The sequence below is a fragment of the Strigops habroptila genome, chromosome 5, assembly GCF_004027225.2.
Source record: "Strigops habroptila isolate Jane chromosome 5, bStrHab1.2.pri, whole genome shotgun sequence".
In the NCBI taxonomy this organism is placed as follows: Eukaryota; Metazoa; Chordata; class Aves; order Psittaciformes; family Psittacidae; genus Strigops; species Strigops habroptila.
This window is the reverse complement of record NC_044281.2, coordinates 15,334,639-15,355,611: the sequence shown is the minus strand read 5'-3', so window position 1 is coordinate 15,355,611 and position 20,973 is coordinate 15,334,639. Positions and strand designations below refer to the sequence as shown.

Genomic DNA, 20,973 nt, shown 5'->3' with positions numbered 1-20,973 from the left:
AGCGAAGCACAGAAGAGAGAAAAGGAAAATCCAGGTTGGGGAAAACCTCAGCCATGTCCATGAGATTTAGCAAGATTTTAAATTTGTGGCAATTGTAAAAGGAAGACTAAAAGAAATGTTATTTATTTTACTTTTTTTATGGTAGACAACAAAATGAACTTACCTCATTCCTCTTACTGACTTTGCAAAACTGGCAAGAAGTTACATGAGTTGAAGCTTTCTTGGGAAATTTTTAAATTCCAATTTTGCTCAGAAAAATTATATGAAAGTACACTTGGCAGAGCCTTCTATAATCTCTCAAAAGACCACATTGGAATTTGCTAGGGATTGACAAAGCTCCAAGTACATATATTTGCATATGCAAAAAACATTACTTGCATGAAAAAAACTGCATTTGTTCATACAGACTGATATTTAATGAAATCAATTAATTACTAACTTACATAACATCTCGTTAATCCCCATTAGTGTGCATTTTCTTAGTTCCTAGGATTTCTATTTGTAAGTATCTGAGAGGGTAAATACTTCTCAGTTGCAGTGAAACATACACATACTCTATTCTACTTTTTTTTTTTTTAATTACAGCATTTAAAAACGAGCCTATAAAGGTGGGCAAGCATTAAAGAAATTAGTATACCCCAAAGTAAAACATAGATAAAGATAAAATCCATATCCAAATTATCTCCTACTCCTTAGATTGGAAGGCTAGAGAATATGACAAAAAAACCCTTTGCTAAGTCACTCAGAACATCAGGTTATTGAACATGTCTATGGACCTTGGGCTGATCACTGAAAAAAAGAAAGTGTTCCTTAGTGAAAAATCTACTTATGTATATTTCCTTAGTTTTACATTCCTAATCAATAAATACCTTCAAGTTAAATTTCTGTCTGTAAGAATATCACAGTTGACTATACTCTACATAATGGTATTTAGAAAAAAAATTGAAAGATACTGTAATAGATAGATTCCCTTTTTGGACTACGAATATGCCTAAAAATTTCTATGTTAACAAAGTTGTTGAACTTAATTAAAATGAGTACTGAGAAGGCAAACAGAGTTCTTACTTATTTTAATAGAATAAATGTCATCTCTCAACACTGCCCCACACAATTACTGGCAGATTAAAACTATTCTTCCCACACTGCAACCACTTCCTAAAACACTGGAGCTTCCATTGTGGTATTTTTTTTATTCCCCATTACCTTTCTTCAGCCTACATCTGTTACTTCCTAACAAAGAAAAGGCGAGAAATTTCTTCAGCTGTGACCTCTGCCAACAGCCATAATAAGTGGGGGGTAGAGGGATGGGGTGGGGGTGTGTTTGTCTGGTTTTGTGTGTTAGGGTTTTTTGTTTTGGTTTGTTATTGGGTTGGGTTTTTTTGGGGGGGGGTAAAGGAGGAAGAGGAGGGGAAGAAAAAGAAGATAAAACACACACAGGTTTAGATTTCATCAGGAAATTGTGAAAGTTAGGAAGCTCCAAATGATAGCTGAGATTGAGTTTCAAAAGCAAGCCTGATCTGCTTGGTCAGAATGACTTAAATTGGGCCATAGTCTTTGATGAAGGCAAATAAACCCCAGAGAAAGTCTTCTTCCAAATTATTTTTTTAGATAATAAAACCCAACCATGCCAGTCATGAAAGAACTGATTTCTTTCAGAAGTGGTGGATTTAGAGTTGAAAGGATTTTTAAAGACAGTAGCACCCACCTTTTAAAAGTCTGCCCAATACAGATTTCTTGGCAGCTGGAGGCATGTGGAGCAGCATTTTCTTACATAAGGAAAGGCAGAGGCAGCGCCAAGGGGACACAATGGTAGGCCATAAATGGAGAAGTTAACCAAGGCCATTGTGGATAACTTCACCCCATCTGTAATTAACTGCTTGTTTGTGCATCTGTACAACACAATTCAGGACACAGAGTTAGTATAAGTACATCCTTTTAAACCTTTTTCTAATGCTTTTACATATCACTTGTAGGTGAAAGTTTATTATTCTAAACTGAATCTTTATGAATGTGAAATACGTGGTATACCATAGTTTACATAAAGCTCAGCCAAATGTTAGAGATTATAGCCTGTGATAAAAGGGGCTGTATCTCTGGCACAAAATAATGTAGAAGAGAAGACATGGTGGCCAGCTTTCACTGTATAGCCCTATACAGTAAATTAACACCAGGCCAAGGCATCAAGGGCAGCACAAACAAAATTATGCTTGGCACTGGTGCAAGTTTCAAACAAATGTGGCCTTTTATAACTAACAAATATTTTGTTCTCTGGAATCATTTTAGTCCAGAATTTTTGATTCTTCCTATTCTCTACATACTTCTAATAGCAAGTATCTAGTGGATTAAACAAATATTATTGCTAGAAATTCACTGCTAAAAAATACACAGTATCCCAAGCTCCTCATAATCTCTCCATATTTTCCAAAGCAGATATTTGTTTCATTTTGTGTACAAGGCTTCAGTCATTTGGATGAAGACAGCAACTTAGAAAGATCTTTTTTGATGCACCAAAAACAATAGGGAAAAACTTTGTAAGATTTATGCTCAACATTCTTGTTGCAAATTCAGTGTAAGTAGAAATAGACCTAATCCAAAATCAGTGTAAACCCATGGCATCCCAAAGGATGATGCAAAATGTTTACAGACATGCTGGTAAACTGAAATTGAAAAGAAACAAAGGCAAATAAACTGGCAATGGCAAAGAAAACAAACAACAGGAGACAAAACCAAAACACTCATCACTGATTACCCATAATCTGTTCACATAACTGTCTTCAAAATCCCAGCAATAACATGGAGTTTAAAACTAAAAAAGAACTCTGCAATAAAGAATTTATGCTCTCTGAATAAATTGCTCCTAATCAGACTTGGTATTTTTTTAAAAGCAAGAACAGCATCAAGAATAATAATGAACTTACAAGACAGCCACTTTGAAGAAATTAAATCTTTGCACTTTATCCTCCTATTCCTTTCATTTTTGTCTTTCTGAGATATGTACATTTAGGACTAAATTATACAGAAAACACAGTTATTTGATCCCATGCCAAGAATCCACTTGCTGAACAAAAAGTGCAAACGGGAGAAAAAATTTGAAAAACAGTACTTTGGATTTTTAATTAACTGATAAACAAAACTTGGAAATCTGCATTAATTACATACTGAATTTTAGAAAAGCAGATAATAAAAAGCGTAACTGTAGTCCTACTTCAAAGTAATTAAGACAGAGCACAATTTGAAACACATTAATATCGTTTTGAGGACGCTTACGCAGACACGTCTGCTTACAGTCTGAATTGCAGACCTGCTAACCCAGCAAGGCAGCCTTGCCTACAGTGGATGTTCCAGGGCAGTTATTAAGCAAGCTATGAGCAGGCTGCTGGAGGTTCCAATAGCCACTAGCTACCATTGCCTGGACAGTGCACAATGACAGGTAAGTGGCCTTGCATGCATCACCTTGACATTACATGCTGAAGGCATCCAGTACTTCTGTTAGTTTTTCTGAAGCTATGAAGTATCTTTATGCTCTGTATCAAACCACAAAGCCACTTGTCAGGGGATGTAGCTGCTGGCCCCTACAGAAATAAAAAAAGGAAATAAGAAAAAGAACTAATCATCCCACTAGCATTTTAGTGATTGTTCATTGTAAGCCCACTGTAACAATATTACTGGAATTATTACTACTCATCTAATTAACATGTTGTAATATTTGAAAGTTGAAATTCTTTAGAGTTAGCTGATTTGGTTTTGGATTTGTTCTTTAAATCTGAAGGAGCTAAATTTTCAATGGGACAAGTCAGCCCTTTCATGTGCCACTTTCTGAACCTGTTTCTCCTTGATCATTAAGCACTCAAGGACAGTTGCAAGGATTTCACAGAAATACCTAGCACAGGTGCATAACTCTGTAGCGTACTTGCTTGAGGCTGGGTTCTCCATGACAGACATTGTACATGGGAGTGAACCTAAAACTCACTTCAGAGTCTCTTCAGTTGTTAGTACAGAAAAAAAAAAAAAAAAAGTTTTTTTTTATTTTGTTATATGTAGCATCAATATTCTGCTTTTATAAAATCCTATTTTAGAAAACAAAAAATCAAAATTTTATGTTAAATCAAACCATTGCAATCTGGGTTCTTAGCTAACCCTTTGATCATGGAAATCACTGATTAAATCCCCCTGATTCTAGGTATCACTGAAGATGCTTTATACTTCTCAAAAACATTAAAATGGGTCCTGTATTTCTGGTATTTTTGTTTGTCTACATAAAAAGAATTAGATTATCCTGTTGTCACACAGAGTTTAACACTGGGAAGGAACAGAGACATGAGAAGAATCCTCAAAACTAAATTACAGTAAAGCATGGAATATATTCAATTACCTTTATCCTAAAGAAGACCAGGATTCAAAGATATTAAGTGAAATACATGCTAGCATAGCCATGAGACATTGATATCCAAGTTTATTTTAACTCCAAAATTTTCTGTCTTTCCATCTTCCTTATCTGTGGTCTCATTTATATGAACAAATACAGTCTCCACATTTTCAAAGTATTAATTTTACCATACAAAAGTTCCATAAACTTGGCCTTTTCAACAGCAAATGCATCATATTCAAAATGTTCTTAGATGTAAGTTCTCCCTTATTTATTCTTCAGTGAAGACCACAGATGGAGATAACATTTGCTCACACCGCATTATAGAACAGACTATTTAATAATCAATGTGTTGGAGCACTGTTCATTTAGCCTTAAAATAAGTAGCTTTTAAAGGAAGTAAGTTCCAGTGGTTAAAACTAAGAGAGGATTATTTCTCCTTTAAATGCAGCACAGATGTTAATGAAAGTGGAGACAAAAATCCCAAGAGAATTTACAGCAATTGCAACAAAATTTATGTGTGTAATCATCTTTATGAGCACCCTAAAGTTGTAATGTAATTCTGACTAGTTAACATAAATACACTGTTGGGGTTTAATGAGAGTAGAAATTTAATACTCATTTGATAATTGAAAAGTGAACAAACTGATGCATCTATGAAGTGATGAAACAATTCTGTAAGAAATGACAAACAGGGAAGAGAAGTCAACCATGTGCTGTTTTCTTGGTACATAGTACAGAAATGTGCCTTGAACTGGCACTTACCTTGTCCCTGCTATAACCATAAAACTGCAAAGCTAAAACCAATCTCTTTTCCAAACAAACCATTAGATATTTTATTTCTATTAGCTAAAGTACTTTGGCAACATTTTAATACTATGCAACGAAAGCAATCTGACAAAGGAAAATAAATTCCAAAATCACAAACAGCTGCACACAGCAAAACTTAAGCAACATAGCACAAATAAAATATGTCCAAGATTAAAACAATTTGTATATTCCATATTGTCTCTCAGCTACTTGCAGAAAACTCCCTTTATAAAAATAAAGACCAAAATGGCTAATGTTGCATTTTAAAAGACATTCATGTAACAGGGCACTAGTGTTTTGAGGTTTGATTATACAATGTTTTCTATATGAACACCTATTTATTTGAATTGATGCAAGATGTAGCCTTTCGTAAATACAAACCCAAAGCCACTGTTACAAATTGCTCACACTCAATCAGTTCATCCCAACAAAGCCTACTTGTAATCAGAAAAAATATTTTCATGCTTTTGCTATATTGTAGACAAAAACATGGTCTGCCTAAGTCCATTTATTTATTTATTTAGTTAGTTATTTATTATTTCTTTATTTTTATTGTGATGCATGGTATAGAATGATAATATTTATTAATTTCAGTTGGTTTATGCTACCACATACCCATTAAACCCCTCTCACACTTCACGAAGAATTCATTCTGGTACACTGAAACGTGTATAAGGATACCAATGAGGATGTTAAGCCTGTGAGGAAAATACAGAAGAAATACATGGGATACTTTCTCTATCCACTACTAATCGAGAAGATGAAAGAGTATTCCTTTTTACTTTTGATACCTTTTTGAAAAATCAAAGTCGATTGATTTTGTAAGTCAACTGTGATTTTGTAACCACACTGTTTGTGTCTCCACAGACACTAAACATCCAAATAAAATTCCAAGTTTAACAATTCTTTATTCTTTTCTTTTTGTATATGGCTTCTGCAGATGAAGATTCAGTATCTTGTACCAGTACCACACTAAATGTACAATTATAAACAATTCTAATCCAGATATAGGTACATACACACACAGAGGAGATTTTGAAATTATTTGCTTAATAGACAAGATATCCAGAATAATATGTTCTGACTATTTTCTTATAAAACTTCCGTTATACTCACTGAAACAGATACCTGAACTTGAAATGCTGAACTGCTGCAATGCATTTTTTGAAATGAGCAGGGTAATTTACGCAAATTATACTGTGGTAAATTGGTCATATCTGCTAGATTTAAAATAAAGTACTCTTTGCAGTTGTTTTCATTTATATACTGAGGATATAACTTTTCCTACAACCTAAGTAAGTAATATTCTGGTCTCTGGCCAAACTTTGTTACAGAAACACCATTAATTTAGCAGGAGACTCTCCACGACCCTCCTCAAATACTTTATCATTTTAATTTTTACATGTTATCGGTGATGACATCTTCCCAATAAATTGGTTTAATAATGGGAACATTGGAAATTTGTAAGTACACCAGCCTAAGAATCTGGAGAGGATGTCTCTGATTTTGTCAGAAATTACCTGTATGACCTTGCCTAACTTGTTTGTCTCCCCATGTCTCAGACACCCCTTTAGTAAGCAGAAGTGAAGCACATGTCCCCTGTCATAGGTTTGATGGTGTAATACTTATCATTTTCATCCATTCCTTGACATGTTTCTTAAAGAGGGAGAGAGGAAATCAGGATGCCAAAATAGAAAAAGGTATTTTTGCAGCTATCTGGTATGCATTACATCTGGAGGACTTGTTCTGTTTGGGAGAGGGCCGGGGGGACATGACACTGGGGATTTTTTTAGAGTGGAGTGTTTTGGTCTTTGGTTTCTTTGCGGGAGTTTTGTGTTGTGGGGGGTTTTGGTTTTTTTTAAATTCTCAGTGCTAGAAATCTAAAGGCTCTCTCTGTTAGGACTGTCCAAGTTTTATAAAGTTCCTGCCTCACTTGTTGGAATTCAGTCTGCGTCCCTCCAAGAGAATCCTGCTGCAAAACCAATCCAGCATTGTCTGGAACATGCAGACACATTTGCAGACATTTGACTGTCCAAACTGCATGCACAGTATAGCTCACAAGGATGATCTGGAAACACTCCTGTAAACTCTTATCATATCTGGAAGCACATGGAAACAAAACAGAACAAAAAAAAAGTCTTTCTCACAGAAAAACTCTGCTGTGCCATCCACTAAGGAGCACTTTGCTCCTTATGGCTAGATAAAACACAGTGTAATCCTTCACAAACACTTTTGCAGATCATGTTATATCACTTTGTAATGCCTCCACATGAATGTTTTCCAAACTCAGCTGCCCAAAAATTCTAGAATACTTAACTGCTAAAATATTTTAATCCATGTAAACAATTTTTTTGACATGTAGTGAAAAGGTGTGAATTCAGCTAGAACCTTTGCAATATACTTGGATTCCTCACTGAGCTCAGTTTCTTTTCAAGTAAATAAACATTCATAGTCCATCAGTGAAATAATAGCAGTTTTAAAATATAAGAAGTTTTGTCTTACATGGGCCCTTAAAAACTGTTAAAATTTCAAAGGCTCATGTATATTTTGGTAATTAATGTTTCAATTCTATTGCATTATATCTTAAATATATTATACATCTTAAACATATGTGGAGATGTATCTTAAATATGTATTGTTGTCTGCCTGTTCGTTTATTTTAGTTTTATGTGTTACATCACATTTTCTTCCTTCTTTATATATGCTTTTTGTTCCCCACTAACTGATCCACTGCTATTACAAGAGGGTTTAGGCCAGATCAAATTAAAGACCCCTAACCTCTAAATAGACATTCAGGTTCTGGTTACAAGATGGACTTAAGTAAAATCTCCCAAGGTTGACTCTCACTAGTACTTCTTTACTTCTAGAAGCTTCTTTTCCCCTAGAACACAGTGTACAGCCAAGAAATATGAGTTTTAAATGAAAACTAAACTTTGCAATCAATCTAAATGGGACACGGTCACAGAAGAGCCCCTTCAGCCACTCTGCTGCCATCAGCAGAGGCTGGTTTCACAAGAAGCATTGGGGGCTCTGCTACCACAGAGCTCTTCCACCTCATTCCAACTTGCATCACATCCAAATGCCTTTACTGGCCCCTAAAGAATAGTATTTCAGTGGAAAACAAAACAAAACTTTGGAAAAAACTCTGTTCCCTTCTGCTCTTGCGACAAGTGTACACTTTGTAAAGCTCCCCTCGTTTGCCTTTATCCAAAGTCTTTGGAAATTACTATGGACACAGGATTTCATATCTGTTTCCTGCTTAATGGGGACCAAAGTAAGATATACTAGACGAGCTTTTGTTTATTCTTCCAATATAATCCCTTCCTTTAAGCAAATCAACAGGCAAGCCCTTTGGCCTAACTTAGAAACAGCTTACAAGAAAGGACTTGAATTATAAAATATATTATCCTAATACATTACTAACAAAATTGAATATTCTCTTGTGACATTTTTTCATTCACGATAATTTGTTAAAGAACATGCTTAATAAAACAGTGAAGATAGTGAAATATAAAATCAACTTGCTCCTTTCTTTCTTCTAAGGAAAAATGCCCTGTTCAGAGCTATCCTCCTGGGATAGCTGGGTTTTTACTCCAGTCAACTCACAGCTCAGTTAATTACCTCAACAATTGATTGCAATAGGAGTAAAGCTATAGAGCTGAGGGCTTGATGTCTCCTCTACTCATGTGTCATGGGGATTTACTCCAGAGAAGCTCTGATCTAGTCTCAAATTAACCACCACTTAGTGGCTGGAAAGCACTATGTGTGTTCCTGGAGCAAATCTTACTAACCTTCACCCAAACGGAATCGAGTTCATGTTCTCCAAGACATATTTGTAATATGAATGGAAGCATGATAACTGAGGAAGATTATGACCCTCCTCGTCCATCAACAGTACCAGAGAAAGTGAGTAAACTCAGTCACCTATTTGTCATAAAAAGAACACAGAAGATTCCTGTGTTTCCTTCGACAATGGCACACGACAACAAACGATTTGAGCACATCAAATAATAACCTCCAGGAGTCGATAAGCTGAGGGAAAAAAACACATATTTAATGATAGAATTTTTAATTCCAGAAGCCTTCCTAAATTGTTGTTTGTTGGCTGCAATTTTAGCCAGAAAAATAAAATGGGAAAGAAGGAGAGAATACATATAGGCTTCCTTAACTCTACAGCAAGAAGCCAGGCAAGAAGGCACAGTTCCATGCAGAAGCTCTTCAAGTAAGCAAAAGCAGTGTCAGATTTGGTGCAAATACTGTTTCTTCTGCTCATGTGGCAATTTTAATTTCTTTTAGAATGAATTTAGAGGCAATTCATTAATAATATATATGATTTAAATCTTCTATTAGGACATCTCCTTAATTAGGATATAGCAATTCACACAAGCATCAGGAGAAAAAAAAAAAACCAAAAAAACAAAAAACCAAAACACAACTCAGATGCAATGATTTGCATGTAATTTGCTAAAACAATTTTGATTTGAATGCAGTTAAAATGTTGCACATTGCTACATTCCTTTTTACACCAGCAATGCCCTGAGTTTTGCTCTGAAGACAGCTGCTATGATTTTTAAGACCACCTAACCATTTTCCTTGAACATTCCTCAGACGTAAAAAGCTATTTTCCACACTTTGTTTCCATAGATACAGCGATTTTTTTTTATTAATCAGAATGATAGCCTGCAAATTGCTAAGCAAACACATCATCAGCAAGCAGCTAATATTCCACGCTCTGCCTGTTTAAACAAGGTCCCACTCTGATCACATTTAATTTTAGACAGTTAAGGCAGAGAGGGATGGGACAATTTGATACCTCCTAAATAGAGATTTTGACACTGTGGTTTCAAGACAGAAACCCAGGTCATTAATCCCTTAATAGCAGAGTTGCAGAGCATACTGAGAAAAGCAACCACTTGCTGCCTGGGGAGGAAAAATCCCTGTCAGAGAGGCCAAATTAAAGCATCATTTCATCCAAGTATTTGACTAAATTGAATTTTAATCCAGGAAACCTAAACAGACCGACCGAATAGCAGAGGGGAAAGGGTTCTCTCAATCTATTGAATTAAACAGAACTCTGGAAACGTGCATCCAAAGTAAAGGCTCCAGAGTCTTTTGCAGACAGTGATTTGGGGTTTTTTTCCATCTGCCTGAGTAGGACAGTGAAGCAAAACAGATGGGCTAATAATTATTACTGGACTAAAGTTGCTACATTAGCTTTCCAAGGCAGAAAAACCTGAACCCTACAACTTTAGCGTATGCGTTAAGATATCATATACATTAAAATATACTCAGATATATTCAGAACTCAGAGATATTTTAATATAAAAAAAATTAATCATATCCACAAACAGTATATATCTCTCTCTCTCCTTTATCATCTTCACATAACTGAACTGCTTTAAAAGGAGAATGAGATTACCCCAAGAATATTTGCTGCAAGGTGAGGAAATAAAATAAAGCATGGCTCCATACCAAAAAAAGGGAAAAAGAAGTGTGTTGCAGAAACACAGTATTAAAACTGGTTGTCCCTGAGTAACGTTCACATGAGACAGGTATTTGATATTCATACTAAGTGTCCAATATTGAAATTTTCCATGATATAATGCACAAATTTAAGGTGTAAATCCAGTCAGCTCTAACCAAGAGGAGACAGTGGTGTTGTGGATAAAAAGTAATTCTGTGAACTCCTCTGTGCCCATCTCATATTTATATAGTTAAATTTATCAAATAAAGTAGCAGAACATTGGACCTCCCAGAACAGACATATAACCAGGGATGATGCTAAGCAAAATTAAGCTTCCTTTCTGTTTGTGACAGAAATAATTTCTAGTTTCTTGGTGTTGCTGTGGTTAATGTATCTGTTATGATGTTAGTCTGTTTTAATCTAAATTTCTCAAGCAAGTCCACCACCAGTGGGCAGATTACTATGGCAACTCAGCACAATTGGAGAAACTGTTGTGAAGTTGTTAGGCAACACAATGCTATCAGCTGCTGATGTTACTCAAGCTTAGTGCAGTTCATATGCTGGAGTCATTTAATTAAGCACACCAAAAAAAGAGCCTCATTTGCGAAAAGATGTGGAAACAAGCTGTCTTTGTGATAAAAAAATAGAGAATGATAGAGTTAAAAAACAGAATAAAATAAAAAAGGTGCTCTTTTTTTTTCTTTTGCAAAACTGAATTTAGTAGGTTTCTAAAATGGAGGTATGCAATCCTTGGTAAAATTTATGGGTTTAGTGGTTTCTATGGGTTTAGTAGGTTTCTAAAATGCAGGTATATGTAACTCTTTACAAAAATTACATAATTAGGTGGAAAATCATATTGCAGAATCTTTTAAAAATCTGCAAAACAAATTCCAAAATTAACATTCACTTTACAACATTGTTTCAATTCATATCCCTTCAATAACTTTAATTTGACCTGCATTGATCTATATAAAACAAATCTTAGTAGCTTTCCAGAAGAAGAAAAGTCTTTACATAGATTAAGGAGTGGAAATCATCAGTAGAGTTGCCCTTCACTTTGGCTATCTAGAAAGTTAAGAATTGATGGCTACAGAGATAAGCACTTCATCTCACGCAGGATGGCTCCTGCAGAGGACTGAAGTACATTGCCAGAGCAACGTGAACAAGTTAATGCTGCTGCTGCTGTCTGCAATGTGCTCGTGGGGAAAGTCATCCTTTCTTTTTGGCACAACGGAGCAATAAATTCCAACACAACTTTTAAAGCAAGGACTAATCAGTAAAATAGGAATTTTTATCCAATGACTTACTGTTCCATCTGTCTTCTGTACAGTGAGCTGAGTACATGCTTATAGGTTTGGAAGGCAGACAGAGATGGCAATAATACCTTGCAGAAGCATTCCTCTACATGCAAAAGGAAATCCATGCTGACAACATCCAGTCTATTGCTGATTGTCAAAGGAAATAGAGAACAGCTAACATCACAGTGATGACTAGAAAACAATTACTTGAAATCTGCAAGTGCAAAGGACTGAATTAAACTGAATTAAGACAATTTGGGGTTTTGGTGGGGATTTTTTTAATCTACAGTTCCAGACATGCAAAAAAATTTAAAATGCTGTAAGATACACGAGGTCAAAATATCACACAGAAACTTGTTTTGGCACTTCTAATTAAATGTGGAGGGATTTGCTTGGGCCTAATAGAGCTACAAAAATAATGAGTTGTTTATACCTGGAAGGATCCTAGCACTACCCTTCTGCAGAGGTAAGCACAGAAGTACCAGGTGAAGACAACTGCAGATGCACCTGCTTAATTCTTCAAAGTAAAAATTAGATCAGTTACAACAGTTTTAAGTATTATCTCCTAGGCTAGAAGTAATTCTCACATATCAGAAGCCTTCTGCCCTCAACACCTCGAGGACTGTAGCTCTTCAATGCTGTCACTCATATTACTCTTGCAACATTACTTGTGGTAACTGTGTGCCTTCGCCCAAAATATCCATGCAAAGCTCAGATGTCCCTGCCTGAACAGTTGGAGCTCTCTAACACTAGCATCTTGCCTGACAAACCTCCGGATTTCTTTGAGGAAAGTGAAAATTTATTGGAAGCTTTCTGTTGTACTATTTGAAACACAGTAACAGGACAGGGAAAAAGTAATCATGAATCCAAAAGTAAGTATTATCTAAGGTAAATATTATTTCAGGTTACAGATCCTTGACAGCATTCATCGAACTCTAGCTCAGCCCCACATCACCTCTTCATTTTACATCCACTACCCATTGGAGAATTATCTACTGTTGTTTAAGTGTATATCCATCAATCTATTTCTCCTTGCTAGGAAATACTGACCTGCTTAGTCATTAGCAGTGACAATTTAACTACTTTTTTCCCAGAATCCTAGCTTGGCTCAGCAAAAATATGGACTTACAAAATTGGGGAGGTATGGAAGGAGAAGAACTTCAGCTACCTTTCCCTTTAAGCAGGAAAATAACTTTTTTTAGTCTCAGAAAATTCTTCTGAGCTAGAAAATTGTCCAGAGTGTAAATATCAATCAAGTTGTGAAGTCAGACTTCAACAAGCCATAAGGACCCATGTGGGAAGTTTCTTAATAAACTGGAGAAGCTGACAGTCAGTATAAAAATTGTAAAATAGCTAATAAACCATTAACAGGAGAGAGAGGATGGGCTTTAATGAAAGTGGGACTGTCAGGCTGCAGAGCTCAGCATGTTAATATTTCAGAGATACTGGTTTATTTATAATTGAGAGATACTGGTTATGATGTGGGGCATGTAAATCTATGCAGGCTTCAATGACAAAAAAATAATTTGGTTATTAACCTCCTGAAAAGTAAAAAAAGATGAGAGTTTTGGCCTGATTTTTTATTGCATTATTTCTTCCAGAAAGAAAAAGTGGAAGAAGTTCATGTAATCTTTTCCAACAAAACCAATACTGATTCTAAACATCCATTACATTTTGGTTTTAGTTCAAAGAAGAATCCAGGAGGATCTACTGGTATAGCTTGCTGCTGGACACTCCCCAGATATTTATTTTACATATGTATTTTTACTTGGCAGCTTGTGCTATTGAAAATATAAGTGATGAATAAAGAATAACATGCAGTGCACACAATGAAAACTGTTTTCTCCTACCTTTTCTTCTAAATAAAGTAAAACAGTAATTACATAGTTCTGAGATCTTTTTCTCAATCGTTTCTATTTGCAGATCACTTCACATTCATTCTTGGTCAATTCTGCATACCAGATTTTCCAAGGGCATCTATAAAACACTATACACCAATAAGGATATTCTTGGGTCCCTTCCCAATTCCGTTAAAGTCAATAATGAAATGTAGTTCTGTTTAGTGGTGGATAAATGCAAGTACTTAGATGGAAAACTACTTTTTAGAGAACAGTATCTTCTTCAAGCTATAAAGTCTGCAACCAGTAGCATTATCTCCAGTGATGCAAAAGCCATCTCTACAGTCATTAATGTTACCGAGTGACAGTCACAGAAGCATGTCATCTGTGTATATTGTTTAGCACGCAGAATTGAAAAGTGATAGTTTGCATACTTTTTTTGCCCTGACAAGCAAGGCTTCAGTGTGCTGAAGCATGCAAAGATTAACCAGCCCCTTGTTTAACATCACTGAACCATCTTTGAGTGCCCATCTTTGCTGGAATGACCTCAGTCAATTTGCTCCTAGGAACATATTTGCAATTTTCAAGGTTACATGTCTTCTTGTGCCTCTTTATGAACTAACAGTCTATCTTCTCCACCACTTGCAACTGGTAGCCCTCCAGTTTCTAACAAAAATATTAATCCATAGAAGCATAATCTTACATTTCCTATTACTAAATTTCCCATTGCTATTTCACAAGATCATGCAATTGCTTTTATGCAATATTTTTATGATCACCCTCACTTTTTTGTGCTTCCTGACTTTTTTGGCATGAATAAACTGAAATCAGTACATTCCTACTTTTTGTGGTATGGCAATTAGTAAGACCAAAGTCCAAGACCAGGCTGTAGGCTGATGTGTGGGAGTATTACCTAGTAATCTTACTCCACCCTATCTTTCATTTCTTTCGTCTTGACCCATTTTTGTCTCTTTTTCCATAACTGGAAAAAGTTATGATTATTTAATTATTCTGTCCTTCAAAAATGTGTTTAAGAGGACTTTTTATTATTATTTTTATAACAAAGGGGTCTGCAGTTTGTCTTTTTCATTCCCTTTCTTCCAAGTTAGTTATTTTAAACATCATTCTCCAGTCTTCTGGTGTCAACTAAATTAAATATAAAACCTTTCACATTCCATGGGCATCAAATGTCTGGAAAGGAAAAAAACAGATCCCTTTTCAGGTGATCATATTAAAATGCTTCGGTTTTCCTTCCAGATGTAGGAATCCTCTTTTTCATGCACCTATTTCTGTCAACCATCCTTCTTTTTTTTTTTTTTTTTTTTTTTTGCCTCTACATGCTATATTATCAACCTTAGTAAAAACTGAAGTAAAGAATCCATTTAAGTTTGGGAGCAATATCCACATTATCTTTAATCTCCAATTAGAAAATATCTGCTAACAGAGAATAAAGCCAAGCGGAAAATGGTATTATTATGAGGCATTTAATTTCAGATATAGATTGTGAAGCAAATGCTGTTTCTGGTGGTGAATCCTTAAACAATCACAGAGCCATCAGGAATGGATCATATTTATATGTGATTTTAGTAATTAGGGAGGATGTAATATAAGAAATAGCTTTAGGGGCAAGAGAATGAACTTAGGAGCAACAGCTATTTAGTTCTAATTAAATGGAAAGATAAGTAAAAGCAGATATAGTCCAAAGATTCAGTTTTAAGTGCACAAACTTGATTATTAATGGAATTATTTGAAAATTAAAAAGCTTTGAGATTCAAATATGGAAGAAACTTTAAATTTCTTTCCCTTAGTGGTTCTCAGACTCCTCTTCCAGTGAACTGTCACGCAGCAGTAAAGCATGGAGCAGAGTCTCTCTTACATGGGGACCAGACCTGTAGGACTGGCCATACTAATGGATAATGCTGCATACCAATAGATCATTTTGCCCAGTTTTTATTATTTCAAATGTGGCAGTCCTAACCATTTTCCAGGGACTCATCACTGATCAACAGCCTGCCAGTGGCTGTCAGGAGCCAGCCAGCAGCCCGCCACCTGTCTTTTCCCATCATCTTTTTGATTATAGTACTGTCGTCCATGGCAAGGACTTACCTTAAACTTGCACTCCAAACACAGTGCCAACATACAAAGATCTGCCTAGAATTAAGACAAACCTAGTACAAAGGCCCAGGCAAAACTCTCTCTATTCATTGTGCAGAAGAGAAGGAATAACAAACTTGCGACCCTAATTGTCCCCACTGAATGTCCCCCAGCTGAAGGCAAGCCTGTATCCATGCTGCTGAGGCACTGGATTAGACAGCCATGAGCATGATCATCTGTTGGCATTGGTGGACATGGCCACCAAAAAGGGCAGGTCCTGTCCCTGCATCAGCATGCCACAAGCACCTCCACAAGGTCCAGTATCTGGGCTTTTCATATATTGTAATTCACTACAATCTGCGAGTCTGACCTCACTAGGTGACAGTACGATAGATAAAAATAAAAGTTATACTTAAATCAGAAATGACTCAATAAAGCAGCAATTTCACCAGTCCTGAGGGGTTTTTTTAAAGGATTCTGCTCTGGAAGTTAGACCGTAGCTCACAGTATGGGAGAGATGAGAAGATGATTGCAGTAAAGGTGAAGTGCTCTCCAACAGCAGGAATCCCTGAAAACATTCTATATCTGACTCATTAGGAATTATTCTTAAGCTGAGCTGAGAAAATTGAGTCATAAATGACTCATCCACTTACCAGATGGGAGGAAAGCATATATGAAATTTGGGACCGCCACATGGTGAACATCATGAGCCACTACTGCTTGAACTGTGAGTCAGCTTCACTGCTTGCCACAAAATGGGGAACATACAGAGTGATGGTGCAGAAGCAACACACGCCTCCACCTTATGGCTAGTCCCCATATTGAAGTATCACAAAGAAAAGGTGTTTAGGATATGACTTCCATCCCCATTTAGCTACCAAGCAAGCACAGATGTTAACTAGCCTTATCCAAATCAGGCTTATGTCTTAACTTTTCCACAGCTGTAATGGGTAATGAGTGAAAAATCAGGAGATGAAAAAGATTTTGTCATGTCTGCTCTGTTGCAGATAACTTCTTAGCCATTAAATAAACATAGGTATTTTGCTACCAAGCAAAAGTGCGCATTAAAGACTGGTGAGCAATGCCAGAAACCTTTAACTTCACCACATCATAACTGCACCAATAAAAGTGGAAAATCAAGGCAGAGAGAAGGCAACAGCCACTCATCTTCAACAGCACTGCCAAATTTCAGGATTACACACTTTGTATCTTAGAATCAGAAATCTCAGATAGCTAAAGACTAATTTCAGAGTGTGTATTTACATCAATCCCTTAATTTGACCTTCCATTTTCCATAATGAAAGCCTCTCTGAGCTGCCTGTGTACATGACGGAAAGTCCGTAACATCCACCTCCTTCCTTGAAGTCCTAAGCAGTTTGCTCTAAGAAAGGATAGCTACTATAAATCAGCTTCAAGCTGATGTCTAAAAATACAAAGCACATAGCCGTCCACTCCTTTTATGGCCTGACATCTGACAGTTCATGGTTAGTCAAGAGCCCCTCAGCCCTGTCCTACTTATTTACTTACTAATGTCATAAGCAGTTTAGTCAGACACAGCTTTAAGTTTTTTGTCTTTAGTCCAAACATTTCAGATTTCCACCTGAGTGACTGCAGCAGCCTCCCTGGTGGTAAATTATTCTGCAGCTTTAGCAGAACAATATTCACTTGACATATACTTGCTTTAGGAGCTGAAGATGTAGTTTCTATGGGAATGAAAAGCGTTTGGAAATCAGGGTCTGCTGGGTGCCACTCTAGACCAGAATTTAAACCTCAGCTCATTGTGGTCACTCTACAGATGGGTATCTCCTTCCAATCACGATACAGTTACTCCTACTGTAAGTACAATAGACATTTTGATAATTCCACAGTCAAAATCTCCACATTATTACCTGTCACATCCACAGAAATCATCTTAACAGGTGTTCCAGTATGACCTAATGCACCATAAAGTTCAGAGCTATTTGCAGGAATACCTTAGGCAGTCCTGATAAAAGTATCGTGATCTAAGTAAGTATTACCATCTAAGTAAGTTCAGCTACAGAAGATATTTCACAGTACGTAAGGAAAATTTGGATTAGAGTTTTTGCTGGTCCATAACACCAAATAGCATTGCGCATATTCTGACAAACCCAAACTACTTCCCACGGAACATCAGCATTGTTACATGCCATTTTTACCTTTTTCCTTTGAAACATATGCAGAAAACTGGTATTTGTATGTATTCGTTCCTTTGATAGTATAATATCATGGCTACAAGGTAGTGGGTTTTCCGCCTCACGGTACAGGCAGTCACCGTCAACATCTAAGAGGCAATTTGTGTATGAGAATTTAAAGAGAAGATTGCCTACCATAAAATTCTTCTGCTGAGAAAAGACTCTTCATCAATATTTGAAGTACAATTATTGCTTCTACTTTACATTTAATAAAAAATGATTAATGCCTAAAAATATGTTAGTGTTATTATCAGAAATCCAGACACATTCCTGAGCTTTTCTTCCATGGAGACAAATCCAAACTACTGATTTCCATGCTAAATATTTGAAATATTTGAGTTAAGTTTGATTCAAATCAACTCTCCTTTATTTTTTTGGATGTATGTATTTATGAAGTGTGCCAAAAAATACAGAGATTTTAATCTAGAACAGCAATTTTATTAAGCAAACATAATTCTGGCTGAATTATTCCCTTTCCTTATTGAAAGAAGAGCCCTTAGTACTAACTACAGTTCTCTCTACCTATCCCAGAAGGGATTTCTCTGTAGCTACAATTGAAAGTCTGAAGCTTAAATTGTAATTAAGTAGTCCCTTATTTCCCTGTGGAGGTTAATTTCACACATGCAGTATGCGAGGTCTGATGGGAAGAAACATCTATAGTTATGGTGCTCAAACACAGCAACCTTGATAAGAAAATTCCAGGTAATTTTTCAGTTTACATCTATTAGGTTCATTTCAGTCTTGCATTCCAAGTCTTTCTGGCCTGGGAACCACATGGGACATAGAAATGTGATCTTCATGGGTCACGCTTGCCAGGAGTTTATTTAACCACCAGGCTAACAGGGAGAGGTGGCCTCAAGCACTCATTCAGTGCTTTCCTTAAAAGATGTTGCATTTTACGCATAAAAGAATGAGAAACAAAATGTACACAAGAACAGCCTAGCTTCATTACCCAGTAGATGGATAGTGTTCTAGGAGACTGACAACTGCATTATCACCCAAAATGTGACTTCCATTACCACTGTGTCAGCACTATTGTCTCATCTCACGTTAAACATGCAACTTTTTATCTTAAAACATTTGGGAACCACATCTGCCAGATGTGAACCACTGAAGCTGTTTATTCAGCCCTGGTTTCAAGCAAGCAGGTCTGAATTTGAGTTTGCTTAGCAGTCTACTGCTAAATTATCCCAAAGTATGGTGTCTGATTAAAGCACAGTTCTGGGGGCCAAAAGATCTGAAAGCTATTGCTTTTTTACTCTCTCATTGAGCCCTATATCAAAATAAATTATAATGTTTGCCCTTTGGCTTCTTCATCTGCAAAAGACTCAACTGTAAAGCAATTCAAAACTGTATTCAAGAATTTCAAAATTCCTACGTAATTCTTGGGAATGGAATACAAGGAGATAACATTGCTTTTTAACTGCATGCTTAAAAATGTTAGAAATAATTAGAGATTTACAGGAACTGTCATAATCACAATTAATTTCTCTTTGACTGCTAAAAATGTTAGTCTAGTTAAAATCTTTAAAGACATCAATCACATCACAGAAGTTACCCCTCTGGCAGAAACTGGGGACATCAGAAACTCCTAAAAGAACTGAAGTCTGGCTTCCTGAGTTAGCCTATTCCTCTCTCTTGTCCCCAAGACAAGCCTGCAAGTGAGTTTTCCTCACTTTTACTTTAGGGTACCAGAAATTGAGTGACTGCAAAATGAACTGGAGTTTCTTTAAAGAGTGGAGTATGTTTCACTAGAGAACAGGTACTACAAAACCAGCCAGCATGAGCCAAGTCATCTCCTGTAGCTACCTGGAATGAACATGTGCTGTTCAGATTAAACACAGTCCTTGGTACGGCCACAGAAGATACATAAAGCTACAGAGGCTCTAAGGTCTCCTACTGTTGATAATGACTCATATCCTGTATTTTTCACATAAGACAGCAAGTTCCAGCTATTTATGGTACAGCCCATTAAAAATTTCTTTTCATGAAGAAAAAATGCTGTCAGTTGCCATTCAGGAGTTGATGTAGGAGGCCAGCTAGCATGTTACAGAAATTACCAGAGAAAAATACTATAATCACAAAAGAGCCAAATGTTTCCTCTTAAGCCCTTTCAGACAGCAGATGCATAGTCATAAGCAGAATCCTTTGTCTCTGAAGATTTTGTTCATACACAGATCACCCTAGAAAAGAAAAAAAAAAGATGGGTGGAAAAATACGGTACTAATGATTTCAGTCCACTTAGTTTTATGCTCTTCCCCCCACTCTGTAGCAAAATGTAGGATGTGAACATATCTTCACTGTTGTGGAACTCGATGGGGAATGAGCAGAGTGTGTCTGTGTGCTTGCTGCTGACTCACGTTACACTCAACATCTTGCAGGCAAAAGTGGGAAGACTTCTTAAATGCAAAGCTACAATTTACATTAGCCTAATTAAATCACCAAAGAATGATTTGTCCAGTTAAAATGTGATACCAACATTCATAGATCAAATTTTACTGAATCAAAACTGATATACAGAAGCTTTCTACTATGTACTCACTACTCTGGTGTTATAAGCTCAGCCTTTCACTGTGCCTTTGGGTCTAAGGTCAGTCACGTCAGCTTACAGGAACGCTGTAGTGAGACCTCAGTGTCCCAGATCTTCACTGTGAGGAGCGTGATGGTGGTGAGGTGATGTTGATGGTAGGGGGAGGGAAAGGAGAGTCCTCCTTTTTCCAAGGAGTGTGATATTACATGGATGGTTTCTTACTCCTCATCCTACAGACCACTTGGTGCTATTTTTATACATTTTCTAACATGTTTTTACACCTTTTTCTTTCATCAAGTGTTTCTACCTGGTGGTTATTTCCCATAAATATTTTATACAATGGGGAAAAAATCAACTACA

General features: G+C 36.4%; 1 protein-coding gene across 5 annotated transcripts in view; it reads right to left on the bottom strand.

The window, feature by feature from the left end:
* PDE1A (phosphodiesterase 1A) overlaps window positions 1–20,973 on the bottom strand; it is a 219,979-nt gene that overhangs the window by 173,960 nt on the left and 25,046 nt on the right. For 3 of the 5 annotated variants that reach the window (XM_030488053.1, XM_030488056.1, XM_030488062.1), the window contains exon 1: window positions 1,706–1,885. The exons of the other annotated variants lie outside the window; for them this stretch is intronic. The gene's annotated coding sequence lies outside the window, so the exon portion shown is untranslated. Of the gene's footprint in view, window positions 1–1,705; window positions 1,886–20,973 lie in introns of those variants that run through there. 5 annotated transcript variants of the gene reach the window in all.